This window comes from Gopherus flavomarginatus, chromosome 11, assembly GCF_025201925.1.
Source record: "Gopherus flavomarginatus isolate rGopFla2 chromosome 11, rGopFla2.mat.asm, whole genome shotgun sequence".
Taxonomy (NCBI): domain Eukaryota; kingdom Metazoa; phylum Chordata; order Testudines; family Testudinidae; genus Gopherus; species Gopherus flavomarginatus.
The window spans coordinates 45,523,891-45,538,649 of NC_066627.1; the positions used below are offsets into that span (position 1 = coordinate 45,523,891).

Genomic DNA, 14,759 nt, shown 5'->3' on the forward strand with positions numbered 1-14,759 from the left:
CTTGGTCTTTCCTGGAAAATAGCATTGACTCATTGTCCTCTCCCGGAGAGCCTGGGCTTCAATAGAACCAAAAGAAGAATCTCTTCAAAAATACAGATGCCCCAGGGCTCTTTTTTCCTTGGCCAGGACAGGAAATTATGCATTTTACCTCATTCACTTCATACAAAACAGACGCACATCAACTCAAACAGGCATGCACGCACACAAACACACCCACAGATATAGACACGTGTACATGCACAGACATGTGTACACACACAGGTAGGCAAATGGAAAGATGCAGCCTCACAGACACACTCATGCAAACAGGGACACACCCAAAGATGCAGAGGGACACAAACACACACAAAAAGATACAGACGAATATATGTGCGCATGTGCACACACACACACACAAAGAGGACATGCACACACAGGGATGCTTGTGCACAAAGGGGGACATGCAGGGGGATACACACAAACCCCAAAAGGGACATGCACAAAGAGGAATGCCCAAAAGGATGGACCGACACACACGTACACAGAGAGACAGAATCTTTTTCAGTGTCTGGGGTCAGGAAATGAAACTGACCGCCCCCCTCGAACTAGTCCATCCCCTTCCCTTCCCCTTGCCCCCCATCTGCCTTTCCTCTCTTCTTTTTCCTCCTATCTCCCCTTCCCTCCCTCCCTCCCTCCACTAACTTTCTCTTCCCTTTTCCCATCCTCTCTTCCTTCTCCCTTTTCTCCTTCCCTTCCCCATGCTCCTCTCCCCAGGGTAACCCCACCCCACCCTGCTCACCCACCTCACTGCAGGGCTCTCCCAGGCAGTCACAAACCCCCAGCCTAGCCCCTGCCCCCCCCCTGGAGGCGAGGCGAACCTTGGCTCGTTTTTTCTTTCCCTCCCTCCCTTCCTCTTTCTCTCTCTCTCTCTCTGGCTGCTACTTTCGGTTTTAAAGACACCTTGAGCTGGGGATGCGCTTCTATTGGTCCAGCTGCGATAAGGCCACCACCTTAAATCCGCCTGGATTGGTTTGGCTCTTCATCAATCATTTCTAGTAGCCGGGACTCCAGATGGTACTGAATGGGCAAGGAGGGAGGGAGGAATAGAAACTCATGCACAGAAGGAGACAGCAGCTGCCAGAGGCCAGGAGGAGGTACATGCGGATGGCTGGCTGGGTGGGGAGAATGGGGTAGCCAGTACTGTGTGTATAGAATAATGCAGAGAGACAGTGTAATAGATTGTAAGGTAATAAATTATCTATATAGTGACTATGGAATAATGATTATAGAGATCCAGATTAGACTTTCCTGTTTTCATTTAGGTCCCTTTTGTGCTGAGGTTTATTGCAAAACTCAGAGCTCTGAGCATCTGTTCTGCTGAATATTATTTTCATTTCCCTGGAGGGTGGGGGTAAATGGTCAAGGTGGGCAGCCTTAGGGAAGTAGGATGGCAGCTAAGGGCTGGCAAGAAATACAGGCTGGGGAGAGGTATGGACTAAGCATGGATGAGTTTATATTTATTCTGTGTTCAATGGCTGACCAAGAGCAGCAGTGCAGAATGAATGGGAGCTATGTGTTCTGATTGTCGGGTTATGCGTAGCAGTTACTCCACAGGATAGTAGGGCCCTAGCACTTAGCTCTGGGGGTACAGACAGACAGCCAACATCGGCACAGCCTAGGCACCCCGTTTAAATCATGTAGATATAAATAATGTATTAACATGGCTAGGGAACTGGGGTGGCTGACAAAGTTGTAGTAAAAAGACCAAGTGAATGAGCACTTGATGTCACGTTACCTCCCTCCCTGTTTTTATAGCAGCATGATCAGGCCGCACAATTTGGGTGAAATCCTGGCTTGTTTGGTGTTTATTGGTTTTTGTTTTGGTCACTAAATAGCTTAATTGTGCATGTGTCTGAGAGGGAGCACAAAGCATATGGAATGGGCTGAGACCTCAAGGGAGGAAGAGGACATGTTATGAAAGAGACAGCAGGGAACCACCCCACCCAGCAGCAGTATTTTGTTATAATTTATCATCATTGACTGTGGATATTTTGGGGGAATAGAACAGGAGGGAAGAGGCTGCCGATAGGCATGTGTTGGTCTTTTAAGCTCTGCTTCTTTTCATTTTGCCACTGGCCTGCATGCTGATGGGGCAGTTTTGTGTTCTGCTTGGGGGGCAAAGATGTGGGATGGAGATCTGAATTAATGTTAAGCTGGGTGACCTTATTCACCTCTCCTCAGAAACCTTCACCGAAGCTGGGTGAAGGTGCATGGGAGACGCAGCACGGCAGCCACATGCTCTGAAAACTGCCTGCTTCTGTAGCGTGCAGCATTGTTCCTCCTGCCGCAGTCCATGTGGTAAGTGTACACTCAGCCCAGGCCCTGGGGAGGGCTGGGGCTTCTGAGCAGTTTTTCCAGGAGACAAGAGGATAGAGGAGGAGGGGCTGGAGATGGAGGGGCCTAATGGCTTATTTAATTGAGGCAAGGGAGGGAGACTTGCCTGTGCTCCAGCACTCTGTCGGGTTATTCTCGGTCATGCACCTGCTGCTGCCACAAGGCTATCGCCTGCCTGCGCCTCTGTCAGGAAATGAGTCTCTCTCTACTACTCTGCAGTTCGTGCCCACTCCCTCCCCCGCTTGAGTTAATGATCAAATTAAACTGAAATGCTTCCCATAGAGGGCCAGACCCTGCTCTTGCTTAGACCAGTGTACATTAGGAGTAATTGTGTGGAGTCCAATGGAGTTAATCCAGATACATTAAAATCTTGCTCATAAAAGGGCAGATCCTGATTTCAGTTACACTGGAGTAAACCAGGGTATGTCTACACCACAGTGGCACACCTATGGCACTGCGGCTATAACACTGTTGTGCTGCAGTGTAGATGTGTCCTGCCTCGACGGAAGGGGTTTTTCCAGAGGTGCAGTCAATCTTCCTCTTCGAGAGGTGGTAGCTGATAGGAGAATTCTTCCATCAACATAGGTGCATCCACAGTGTGTGGCTAGGTCAACTTAACCATGTTGCACAGGGAGTGAGATTTTTCACAGCCCTGAGCGAGGTAGCTAGATCAATGTAATCTTGAGGTGCAGAGCAGACCTTAGTTCAGTTCCAGATTAACACTGGTGTAAGTGAGAGCAGCATCTGGCCCTAAATTTAATCCTGTGGCATAAGCAAAAAATCCAGAACATGAATGATCACTGCCCCACTTGGAAACTTTCAGATCTACGATAGGTCACTCAAACCACATTCAAATGTTACGCACCCTTTTCTCTATTTCCTTTAGCATGATTGCGGATTGCCAAGTAATATGTGGGAGATAATGGCTCACTAGAGGTCACCTTTCAACTCAGACTATTATGAGCAGCACAGAACATTTTACTGCCTCATACATGGGCTGATACAGTAGCAGGCAACTCAGGCACAATGCATGTCGTACTGAAACGTCATCATGCTTTGAGCTTGCTGTTAATCAAATGATATGAAATCTTAGAAAGTAGAAATACTCTAGTGCAATAGTGAAGGCTTTTTATCTTATTGTGATAATAATAATAATAATAATAAATAGTTTTCATATAGCTGGTTGACTTTTTTTGAATAACATTTTTCAACTTGAAAATGCCTTTTTTTCCCCAAAAGAATTCTGGCAAAAGGAATTTGTCAAAAATCTTGACATTTTTCAATTTCCATGATATTTTCTGTGATTTTTTTTAAGCAGTATTTTTATCAGTGCAATGGTATCACCAGGTACCATTGAAATGTTCCAAATTTTAAGTAAACAATAAGTATAGTTAATAATAAAATAACAATAGTAATGCATTTTATTCTTTCTTTATCTTTATCTTGTTGTGCTTCGTCAATCAGAGCACAGCACCATTTTTATGATGAGCATGAATTGGATCATTTGCTTTTCTTCCCTGGGCAGAGGGGATGCCAATCCAGTGGCTGTCTTTGTGGGCATAAATTGAAAACTTCACGGCACCATCCCTTCTTGGGAGCGTGTAGACTCCTGAAGAGGCATGCAAGAATGTGGCTTGATGGGATTTTAAAGCAGATGGAGGAAGGAGGGAGTGGAATAGTGGACCAGCTTCTCTATGCAGTGACATCCCTGGCTGATCCCACAGAAACCTAAGTAGATACCTGATTGAAAATTAATGCTATTTCACTGGCTTTAATTCCTTCTTGGCACCTCTCCAGTTGCGATTGCCACAAAAAAACTACCCTGCCAGGGAAAATTGGGGCCAGCCTTCTATGCAGACACACCGTTACACTCTGTTCTGCCTTCTTCTGTCTTAGAACATCAGAATCCATTGGAAGTGGAGGCCACGACTCCTGCCCATTTCACTTCACCCAATACCCTTCTCTTCAAGTATATAATTGACTGCGAACTCCCTGAGCTGAATCCCATAGTGTTCCCAGCCTCAGCCTTTGTAATTTTCCCAATGGAAAGGGACAACATCTGTTGTTATTAGGGCTGGTCATGCAAGAAAAATCTTTTCTCATGGGAAAAAAAAATAAAAAATTTGAGGTTGTTTTCATTTGATCTGTTTTCCAATGTTTTCAGAATGTTTCGCAAATTGAAATCCCCTCCTCCATTTTTATTGAAAACATTCTTGAAATGTTTCAGTTTTTTGTAATTTACTGAAAACAAAATTAAATGCATTTCAATCACATTTTTTATTTTAAAAATGGAAAAAAAAATTAAAAAGCATGTTTTTCACAAGAAAAAGAAAAATGTTGATAATTTTCCCCAAAGAAACCTCACTGGATTTTCAAAATAAGGCCCTATTTTCACTAAAATGTTGTCATTTGATATTTTTGACTCACATCAATTACGAGGTGTATTGTTGTCTTTTTGCTTAGGGGTCCATTCAGGACTCAGTATGTCATTGTGCTAGGGGCAGTACAAACACCAGAACAAAAGATGCTCCCTGTTCCAAAGAACTTCCAATCTAAGTATAAGATGAGAGACAACAGGTGGGGGAAATGCTATTTCAGTGTGATAAGCAGTGATCACTGTGCCGTAGCTGCCAAACCATGTGTCCAGCTATACTTTGCAAGGCTAGTCTACTTGTTGGGATATTATTAATCATAATTATGTTCATATCATGTTTTGCATTCCTGAGATCTCAATGGCATTTAGCATTAGCAAAGTGAGCTCCACACTACTTCCGGTAAGGTAGGTCAGCACTGCCATTATCTCCTTTGCACAGATTGTTCATTTTCACCCAGGCATGGGGATATCCCAACATGATCCTCAGCTTTTTTCATACCTTGTTTCCTGGTGTATACATTGCAATGTTGGACATGAATTTATGTTAAAAAAAAACAAACCCTTTACTGTGCAGAATCACTTGAGTAGAAAAGGATACAAGTGAGCCCTGTATATATACTGCATATATCTTGGTAATCAGCAATAATGGGAATGGAAGACTGTGTCTGGGGTTTTGACAAGACATGGTGCTTGGATGCATGCAATGAATGTATACGTATACTCAGGGCTCAGCCCTCTGAATTGCAGAGAGGCTTCCATGTAGTGTAGGACAATGAGCTCAGCAACCCAAGTTGACACCTGTGTGTGCTCTGAAATGAGAGCTGGTGATTGGGGACAGGGGAGTGAGCATGCTGGGGAGGGAAGGTTTAGATGAAAGGCTGGATCTTCAGCTGATGTGACATAAAGAAGCTTCTTTGATGTCACTAGAGCTACAGTGATTTACAGCAGAAGAGAATCTGGCTCATAGGGTGACCGTGGCAAAGAGGGTGAGTGCAATCTCATGAGTTCAGTTTACATGCATAGCAGCTAGGATTTTCAATCTCTTCTACTGCCAACCAGGAGTAGTTGCTACTACTTCAGAACTGTATTTAGCAAGGACATTTAGCAGAGACAGTGTGGGGAGTCAGTCACTGATGGAAAAGCACCCCAGGGTGCAAAGAAATTAGCATCCAACTACTCAGTGCTGTATGATCTTAGATTGCAAACACACCAAGGCAAGCTCTGTCTTTTTATTATGTGTGTGTACATCACCTAGCATGATGAGACCCTGGCCTGTGGTTGGGGCCACTAGGCACTACTGCAGCACCATAAATCAATCAGAATGATTGCTAGAACACAGGACACTCTTCCCATGCCTAATCCTCCCCAACACATCCCCTAGATGAATGAGGGTGGAGTGGATGGCATAGCGCTTTAGAATGATCTCGGATGATAATACTCTTCTTGTCAAGCCAACATGTGGCAGTGATCACTCTGCTTTGTTTACTTCACTTTTATTATGAGCAGGGTGGATTTGATTTAAATCGCTAGTCAAGAAGACTCGATTTAATCATGGATTTCTACATAAAAGTGCATTCTTGTTGGTTGTTATAACCTTAATACATATTCTTCACAACTCAGAGATAGAGGAGATAGATGAGACCCAAACTAGGTCTCTTTTAGGGCCTGCTGCCATTATAGGTTTTCCCTTCTCGTGAGAGAATTTCGTCCCCAACAATCTTCTGTTCATTGAACTTTTTGAAACTTTGCACTTTTAGAGAGAGGTAAAGGATTGACTCTGTGTACACACATTTGAAGAGGGCCAATAGGGTTGAGGTCTGTTATTTCTCACCTTTATATATCATTTATTTATTTATTTTAAAACATTTTTGCTGTTAACAAGCATGTTATCTCTGGAGACACAAATCCACAGTTTGAGAACTGCAAAACTAAGCATCTCTGATGGTATCTTCTAGACTTGGCACTGAGTCTCATCGCATAGATAGAAATATTAACCTAAATAATCTATACAGACGCCCCTGGAACCCCGTAAGATTGAGTCCCTAATCCATGAACTATTGGAACTCATTTACAAAACTTTTCTTACCCTAAACATGACATGAATATATTGTCTCATACTATAGAATTAGAATTTATAATCTCTATTCCATGATGAGATATCTTTGAGCTATTATGTATCTTTAGCTATGTTTTTTCTTCAAAAAGCATTTTATAAAAAAAATCCCATTTAAATAAAAAAAATACAATTTTTTGATTTGTTTTTAAATCATTGATTTTTATCCACGTTGATTTTGAGTAACAGAGCCCAGTGATCAGCAACCTCTCACTCTCTCACAAGACCTCCTCCAGACCCCTGCGGGATTGAGTCCCTATTATGCAGGCACAGTTACTCTAGGAATACAAACTGAGTATTTGGGCATTGTATTTGAATTCTGTTTCAGTAGCATGAACAGACCACACTGGGGTAGCATTAATAGAATATTGACTTTTCCAGTTTGTTCCTTAACCACTACGCCATCTTCCTGTCAGTGAGGTGTGGAGTAAGATTATTATGCAATGAGAGAGTTTTTCCATCATGCAAAATTCTGGTTAATATAATAATATAGTAATGCATAGTAAGATCCTGCTATGCAAATATTTAGCAAAGAGCTGATGCTGTATTTGTTCTAATCCGAAGAATCACATTGCTTGTATTTAGTTTGTTGCAGGCTTGGTGGTCAGCCAAATAGAGTATGATATCAAAGGAAAAGTTCCCCTTTTAATGCTGTCTCCCTCTTGATAGCCTGATGCCTCTGCAGCCTTTACGGTATGTAAGATCATGTCCTTCCAGTGCTGTTACTTTAAGATGGGTCTGAAAAACCACGCTCTGTGCTAGTTACAAATTCCCACCTAGCAGGCATTTCAGGGTGACAGCCTTTGAAGTCAGTTGGAGTTTTGATTTTTGTTTCAGTGGTAATAGGACCAGGCCTGTCATGTGCTCCTTTAATATCTTTGAAACGCTTTCTCTTTCCTGTTTGTTGTTGTTCTTGTTGTTATTAAGGCAATTTAGAGCCAAATGCTCAGGTGACATAAAATGTCATAGCTCCATTCTGGCCTTAGTGAATTTAGAGCCCGTGAAAGATGCTGGAGTGACAGCATCAGAATCTTAGACCCAGATCCTCAAAGATATTTAGGCTCCTAACTTCCACTGATTTCAAAGGGAATTAGGCACATAAATGTCTGTGAGGATCTGGGTCTTAAGTCCTTTATCTTCAGCATGAGATGTGCAAAAGCAATGACAATTCAAAGCTCCAAACACTGTCCTGCCAATGTACCTCAACTACCATACTGGGCCTAATCCAATGCTCATTAGTATTCACGGAAGGATATTGGATCAGACCCATTGTTATGATGGTTTCTAGATATGGACATCTGTCCATTATAAATTAGATGGAGCAACCCCACATCCCCAACTCTGTCATGCAGGCCACTGAAGAGCTACTAGCTGGCCATGATATTCAGTCATTACCATATTCATCACCATATGAAACAATGACCTCTTAGGAGTCATAGACTCTATCCCATTACGACTCCCAACCAAACATGTCCATCCTACTTTGGAGATCACGATAGGAAATGTACTGATTTGACATAAGAACTGATTCAAAGAGCGCTGAAGTCAATGGAAGGTCTGTAATCGACTTCAATGGGGTTTGCCCTATGCCCTTAGTTGCTTCAGTGGCCATTGCATTGGGAATACATAAGACAGAGAGGTAAGTAGGTGGACTGTTTAAGCAAAATGTTTAATATTTACACAGAAAAGTTTTTCTGATGTTAAACCTCTGTTTGGACAGAGCCTAGCTAACCTTTTTCACAAGATTTCCATGTTGCCGGTGTCAAAAAGTAATGTCATTATATTTAGCTGTCTCTTAGGGGTTTAATGAATGAAAACTATTGTGATCAATAGCTGGAGCACAATATACGTGCAAAACATCCTTTTTATTCTAATTTGATTGTGTTTTACTTTTCAGTAAAATGGCAAGCATCCAGATTAGTCTTTGAAATTCCCATTGTAATTAAACACGTTAGGTCAATTCCATCCTTTGTGTAATTCCACTGATTTACATAGAACTATCCCAGGGATGGCTTGGCCCCTAATTTTGAAATATAATATATATTTTATATGTGACATGAACAACTTTTTACCATGCAAACTTGCAGAATGGCAAACTGAGGGAACTGAATACAGTTTCTTCTGAATGATAACAGGTCTAAGAAGAAATGGAAACGTGTAACACTTAACGGGTTTTTTAAATTGATTTTAGAGGAGGTAGGAGGTAATTGTACATGTTGAGAAAACCATATATTGTTTTTTCAAAGGAGATACATAAGGATTTGTTATGGTCTGTCTGAAGAAATTCCTAGCAAAAGTATTTTTCTATATTTCCAAAGATACAATTTCACCTTTGTGAAATACATCTCTCGGGACACACTCTGGCAATGAGATAGGTCTTTTATTTTGCTAGTTGTCAAGGATATAGAAGAATAAATAGAAACTATAGAGGTCTGATAAATGAGCATAGCACCTGATAAAGAAATATAAGGGTTCCCAAAAGAGCTTCCCTTTTCTGTTCCTACATATACCCTTCCCAGAAAACCACCTCAAGTCCAAATTTAAAACATTAAGATATTCTAAACTGTTGTTTTAAAATTTCTTCCATTTAGGGGGCCACATAGAGACCATGGACTCAACCCTGATTCCTGGTGCTAGTTAGAGCAGGTGCAGGGTTGCTGTAACTCATATCAGCTGGAATGTCCATTCTGCTGGCCCAGAACTGCTAATGCATAGCACATTCTTTCCATGCCTAGCACTGCAATACATCCCCTAGATCAGGGGTTGGCAACCTTTCAGAAGTGGTGCACCGATTCTTCATTTATTCACTCTAATTTAAGGTTTCGCATGCCAGTTATATATTTTAACGTTTTTAGAAGGTCTCTTTCTATAAGTCTATAATATATAACTAAACTATTGTTCTCTGTAAAGTAAAGAAGGTTTTTAAAATGTTTAAGAAGCTTCATTTAAAATGAAATTAAAATGCAGAGCCCCGGACCGGTAGCCAGGACCCAGGCAGTGTGAGTGCCACTGAAAATCAACTCGTGTGCTGCCTTTGGCATGCGTGCCATAGGTTATCTACCCCTGCCCTAGATGAATGAGGGTGGAGTGGATGGCATGGCCCTTTATGCTACCAGGGGATTCCCCTATAACGAGGGAATCCCTAGCAGCTTCCTGAAGGCAGTTTTAAGTCCTCTTTGTGCTGCTGAAGTAGATTTACTCTGGACTAAGGATCTGGCTCCTTGAAGCCAGATTCTGATTCAAGTTACACCAGTGCTGATCCAGAATAACTCCTCTGACATTAGGGTAACCAAGAGCAGAGTGTGACCCATTTGGTTGGGCTTTTTTTCCCTAAAACCTGAGGGAAAACATTGAAAGAAGTATTTTAGGAGAAGATTTTCAAAGCTACCTAAAAAATCTAAATTACAATGAATGTGAATTAGGCACCCGTGTTCACTAGGCAGCTTTGAATGTCTCCACCTTAATTTTTTTTTAATCAATGCAGTTTTTTAAGTGCAAGTTTTTCTCACACTCCATCACATAGGGGGCCAGATTCTTTCTTCCTTGAGTCTTATTTACTTACTGTGAGAAGTTGCATTGATCTTGACTGGACTTCTTATGTGAATAAATCCTACTCAAGGTGAGTAAGGGTGGCAGAATCAGACCCATAGTTTGTTAGGGAGAAGGCGAGTAGACCAAATTTTGCCCTCCGTTACACTCTTCCATGTTCATAATTGAAGGGCAGGATTTCTTCAATTGTATTCATATCCTTTAACATTCTAAAGGCTAATGGGACTGGCAAGATACACGGCCCTTTGTGGACTACAATAAAATGTTCTCAAATTATGAATGAAAATCACACGATTGTTTCATGGAAGGCAAGAATCCTTTAAAGGCAGATTTCAGATTTCCAAGTAAACGTATCCTCCAACAGCTGCTGTGTAATACTATAATTTCTCATGTGTGAGAGAGAGTGGAGACTATGAACGTAGGCTTTCTCACTGCCACACACGGACAACAAACCACTCCGAATTCCAGCAGATGTTTTGCTTTGACAATGAGAACATTATACACTCGTTTCTTCCTCTATCTCAGGAAGAAATACCATTTGGCAGCAATTTGCTGGCTGGCCATGGGAACGAATCACAGAGCTGATCAATGGCTCCGTGACTTGAAAATGCCCTCTGAGAAGCAGGGAGATTTACAAGCCATCTGGGTTTATATCTTTTAAGCCAGTGTTCTAGCCCTTGGAATAAAGTTATTTGTTTGTTTGTTTGTGTTTGTTCGTTTAAATCATGGATCTGTATTTGTATAGGGTCACTGGTTTATGTGAATTTTAATTTCTTGGAAAGGTTAAATAACACAGGGTCATAATGTGCTGTCTGCTCTCTTGTTTGAAATCAAAGGGGAGTTCTGCTACAAAACCGATGGTCTGATTTTTATTAATTTAGTCTCAGACAACCATCCGTTAAGAAAGGGCAGCAAGCAGAGGGAGAAACGGGCATACAGGGAGATGAAGACAGCGTGCGGCCAAGTCACAGTGCCTGTGTGCAACCCAATGAATGCATAGAGAGCACACTTGGAATTTTCAATGTCTCCTGCTTCCAGTCCAGAGCCACTGTAGGAGCCTACAGCTGAGGCAGTCCTGAGGCCAGCCACTGACCGAAAAGCGCCCAGGGCTTCTATGAAAACCATATTGTTCCTGACCCGCTGCTCAGTGTCTCATGATATCTATTGGCCACACTGTTCTTGTCATCCCATTCCTCTCTTTACTCTACTTCACCCTCTGGTATTGTGACCACCCAAATGTCATGCTCAGTAGCCCCTGTTGCTGATTCAGTGCTACTCTGTCACAACTTTCATCCCTAACTCAGCAGGATGGAGTTCCAAGTGTCCTTGTGCAACTGCTGCAGCTGTGGATGCAACCTGGGGATTTGATATTTGCATTTGGAGATGGGAAGTTCGAGTCCTCTCAGAAGCCTGTATAATAGTACAATTATGCAATATGTAGGGGAGTTTTCAGGATGCAGAATTCTGGCTAATGTGGTGGTGTGCAGCAAGACCGCAGTATTCAAATTAGCCAAAAGCTGACATAGTATTTCATGTAAGAGGAAGAATCATAAAACTTATATTTAGTTTGCTTTTGGGGAGAGTCAGGAAGAGAGTGATGCAAGAAGAAACTGTTTCTTTTCTTTTCTGCACATTGTTTGGAAAGCAGTGTACTTACAGTAAAAACAATGTTAAAATAATTTTAAGCAACTGATTTAAGCAAAGCATGACTATTTCAGCTGGACAGCCACTCCTTGTGTACCTTGTTCCACTGCAGCCTTTATGGCATGTAAAGATCACACCCTTCCGGCGCTGTTTGAAAGCGAGATAGACCCAAAGAACCCTGCAATCCGATCATCTGATCTACATAACTCAGGCTGTAGGCTTTCATGCAGTGATTCCGAAGTCTAGCCCAACAACTTGTGGTTGAACTAGAGTATTTCTTTTAGAAAGTCATCTAGTCTTGATTTAAAAACTCTAAGCGATAGAGAGTTCATCACAGCCCTTGGTAGTCTGTTCCAAAGGTTAATTGTCCTTTCTGCTAAAAATGTCGATCTTATTTCTTGGTTGAACTTTGCTGACTTTAACTTCCAGCCATCTTGGAATCTTGGCTCTACGTAATCTAGTACTTAAAATGCTGTAATCATCTGCTGTGGCTTTCTGTTGATATTGGATGAAATTCAGCCTACTTAGAACAATTAAATATGACTTAACATAGGGTTTTTATGCACAGGGGTAAATTTCTCACACTGTGGTTAGCAGTTCCATAGCTACTAATAGATCTATGTGTATAATTATACATGATTGTTGCTCCTGCAAGGCCGATCATGCAGAGGCAGTGAACTCCAGCTTGAGAGCCAAGAGACTTGGTCCCTAATCTTGCAATGGACTGGATGTGAGCAGACCTCCACTGACGTTTCACATGGGCACAGAAGTCCAGCCACACGCAGTCTGTTACAGGAATGGAGATTGAGTTCCATCCCTGGCTCAGCCATTGTCTTGCTGTGTAACTTTGAGCAGGACAATGAACCTCTCCATGCCTTGGTTTCCTTCTCTGTAAAATGAGGTAATAACACTTCCCCACCTTTCTAAAGCATGTTGAAAAACCACTATCAGCATGCTATGTATTATCATCAATTAAAGACAATGGGTGTTTTGCCCACGTAAGCGTTTCAAAACTAGGGCCTCCTTGCTTGCTAAGATTGTCTCCCCCATCTTCCGAAAGGTGCACATTCTAGACAATGCTGGGAGGGAGCTTGTGCCCCTGGTGACAGCACAAGTAGTGGGAGTGCCAGAATATGATGAAGGGTTGAATGCTGACCACATTTCCCAGACAGCCAGCAGCCAAAACTTGGAGGAAACTGTGGAGGTCCCAAAGTACCTAAATCCTGGCTTTGCTGCATGTACTGAGGACCACAGTATCAAATAATAACAATAGAAGGGGGAAATTAATGTAAAGGAAGAAGAGCATGATTCTGCTGTCAGCTATAGAAAAATATTGGCAGACCTTGACGCAGTGTCCATTTCCGCTTATAGTTCTAATTTGTGTCCACTTTACACATACTGAAAATACCAGTGTTTCTAAAGATCAGTAATGAGCTGTTCCTGGATAACCTTGGATTCAAGAAGGACTTGGATCCCTGCCATCTCCAGCCTTCTCTTTTGATGCATGGCTTAATTAATTTTATATCAGTGGATTTAAAGTCACCGACCCCAGCCTGTAATTTAACATTTGATTAGGTCCCACATTTAAAAGAGATTTATATAAAAAAAAATCTTGGACCATCTCACAATTAGCTTTCTTCTGAGCTAGCAATAATTGTAATTGGTAGAACCCACTGGGCATGATTCAGTGACACCAGCATAAATGAGTCACTCCACTGAAGTCAATGTAACAGTAGCAAGATAGTATAAAACTAGTGGAAGTACTAGAAAAGTCTGGCCATGTATTTTTGAACAATTAATAAAGGGAACAAATTTGCTGAATGCTTTCACAGTGAACGTATTTCTGACCTTTTCTCTCCAGTATTGTTATCTTTCTTTTTTAAAAGGGAAAGTGGATTCCAAGATAGACACTGGAATTTAATCATTTCTTATCAGTGTGAAACTTTGCTGCCCTGGAGGAAAGCAATAGAGGTTAAAGATTTGAAAATATGTAACCTAGTGGGAATGACAGTTTGTAAGTTTGCTTTTATCTGAATCTTGTTAAAGACACATAACATTAAGTATCCAGCAAAAATAAAAAATAAATAGACTTTATCCCAATATTCTGCTTCCATCAGGTGAGTCCCTATGCATGGATCTAATATGCCCACTCTATGGACAAAACAGTAATAACTTTTGCCTAAGCCACTAATGCAATTTAATGAGCCAGGCTTGTCAAACCACAGCATTCAGGGGCCCAAGCTTACTCCAGGATTGGGCCCTACAGGAGATGGCTAATAAATTGTTACTTGTACAAAAAAGTCCTATTCACAAAGAATTTGAAGAAGACTGCAGTTCTTTATCAGTTGTTGCTAAGATAGCTACCTGGATTAAACTGACGTTTGTAGATGATCTGCAAAGATTATGCCTGGTAATGATATTTCGTTTCACTAATGATGAAGTTTTTCAAAAATGTAAAGTGTGGAAAACAATACTAGAGTCCTTTTTACTACTCTTTTGAGGTTTGATGTGTCTACTGAATAGATGCGTACTTTCAGAGCAAGAGAGAGAGATTTATCTATTTTCTGCTCATCAGTGGGTTTTTTTTAAATTGTTGGCATATAGTTTTTGGAGTCAGGTTTCTACTTTGGTTAATGAATATATAGAGAGGGTACAGAAGTGAGAGATATAGTGGTTGGCATTAAAATGTCAGCCACAGTATGTTCC

At 41.5% G+C, this 14,759-nt stretch overlaps 1 protein-coding gene across 4 annotated transcripts in view; it reads left to right on the forward strand.

Moving 5' to 3' along the window:
• Nucleotides 1–955: 955 nt before the first annotated feature.
• SLCO4A1 (solute carrier organic anion transporter family member 4A1) overlaps nt 956–14,759 on the forward strand; it is a 48,485-nt gene continuing 34,681 nt past the window's right edge. For 3 of the 4 annotated variants that reach the window (XM_050918671.1, XM_050918672.1, XM_050918670.1), the window contains exons 1-2: nt 956–1,133; nt 2,221–2,337. The gene's annotated coding sequence lies outside the window, so the exon portion shown is untranslated. The remainder of the gene's footprint in view (nt 1,134–2,220; nt 2,338–14,759) is intronic. The other variant, XM_050918673.1, reaches the window with a different exon arrangement.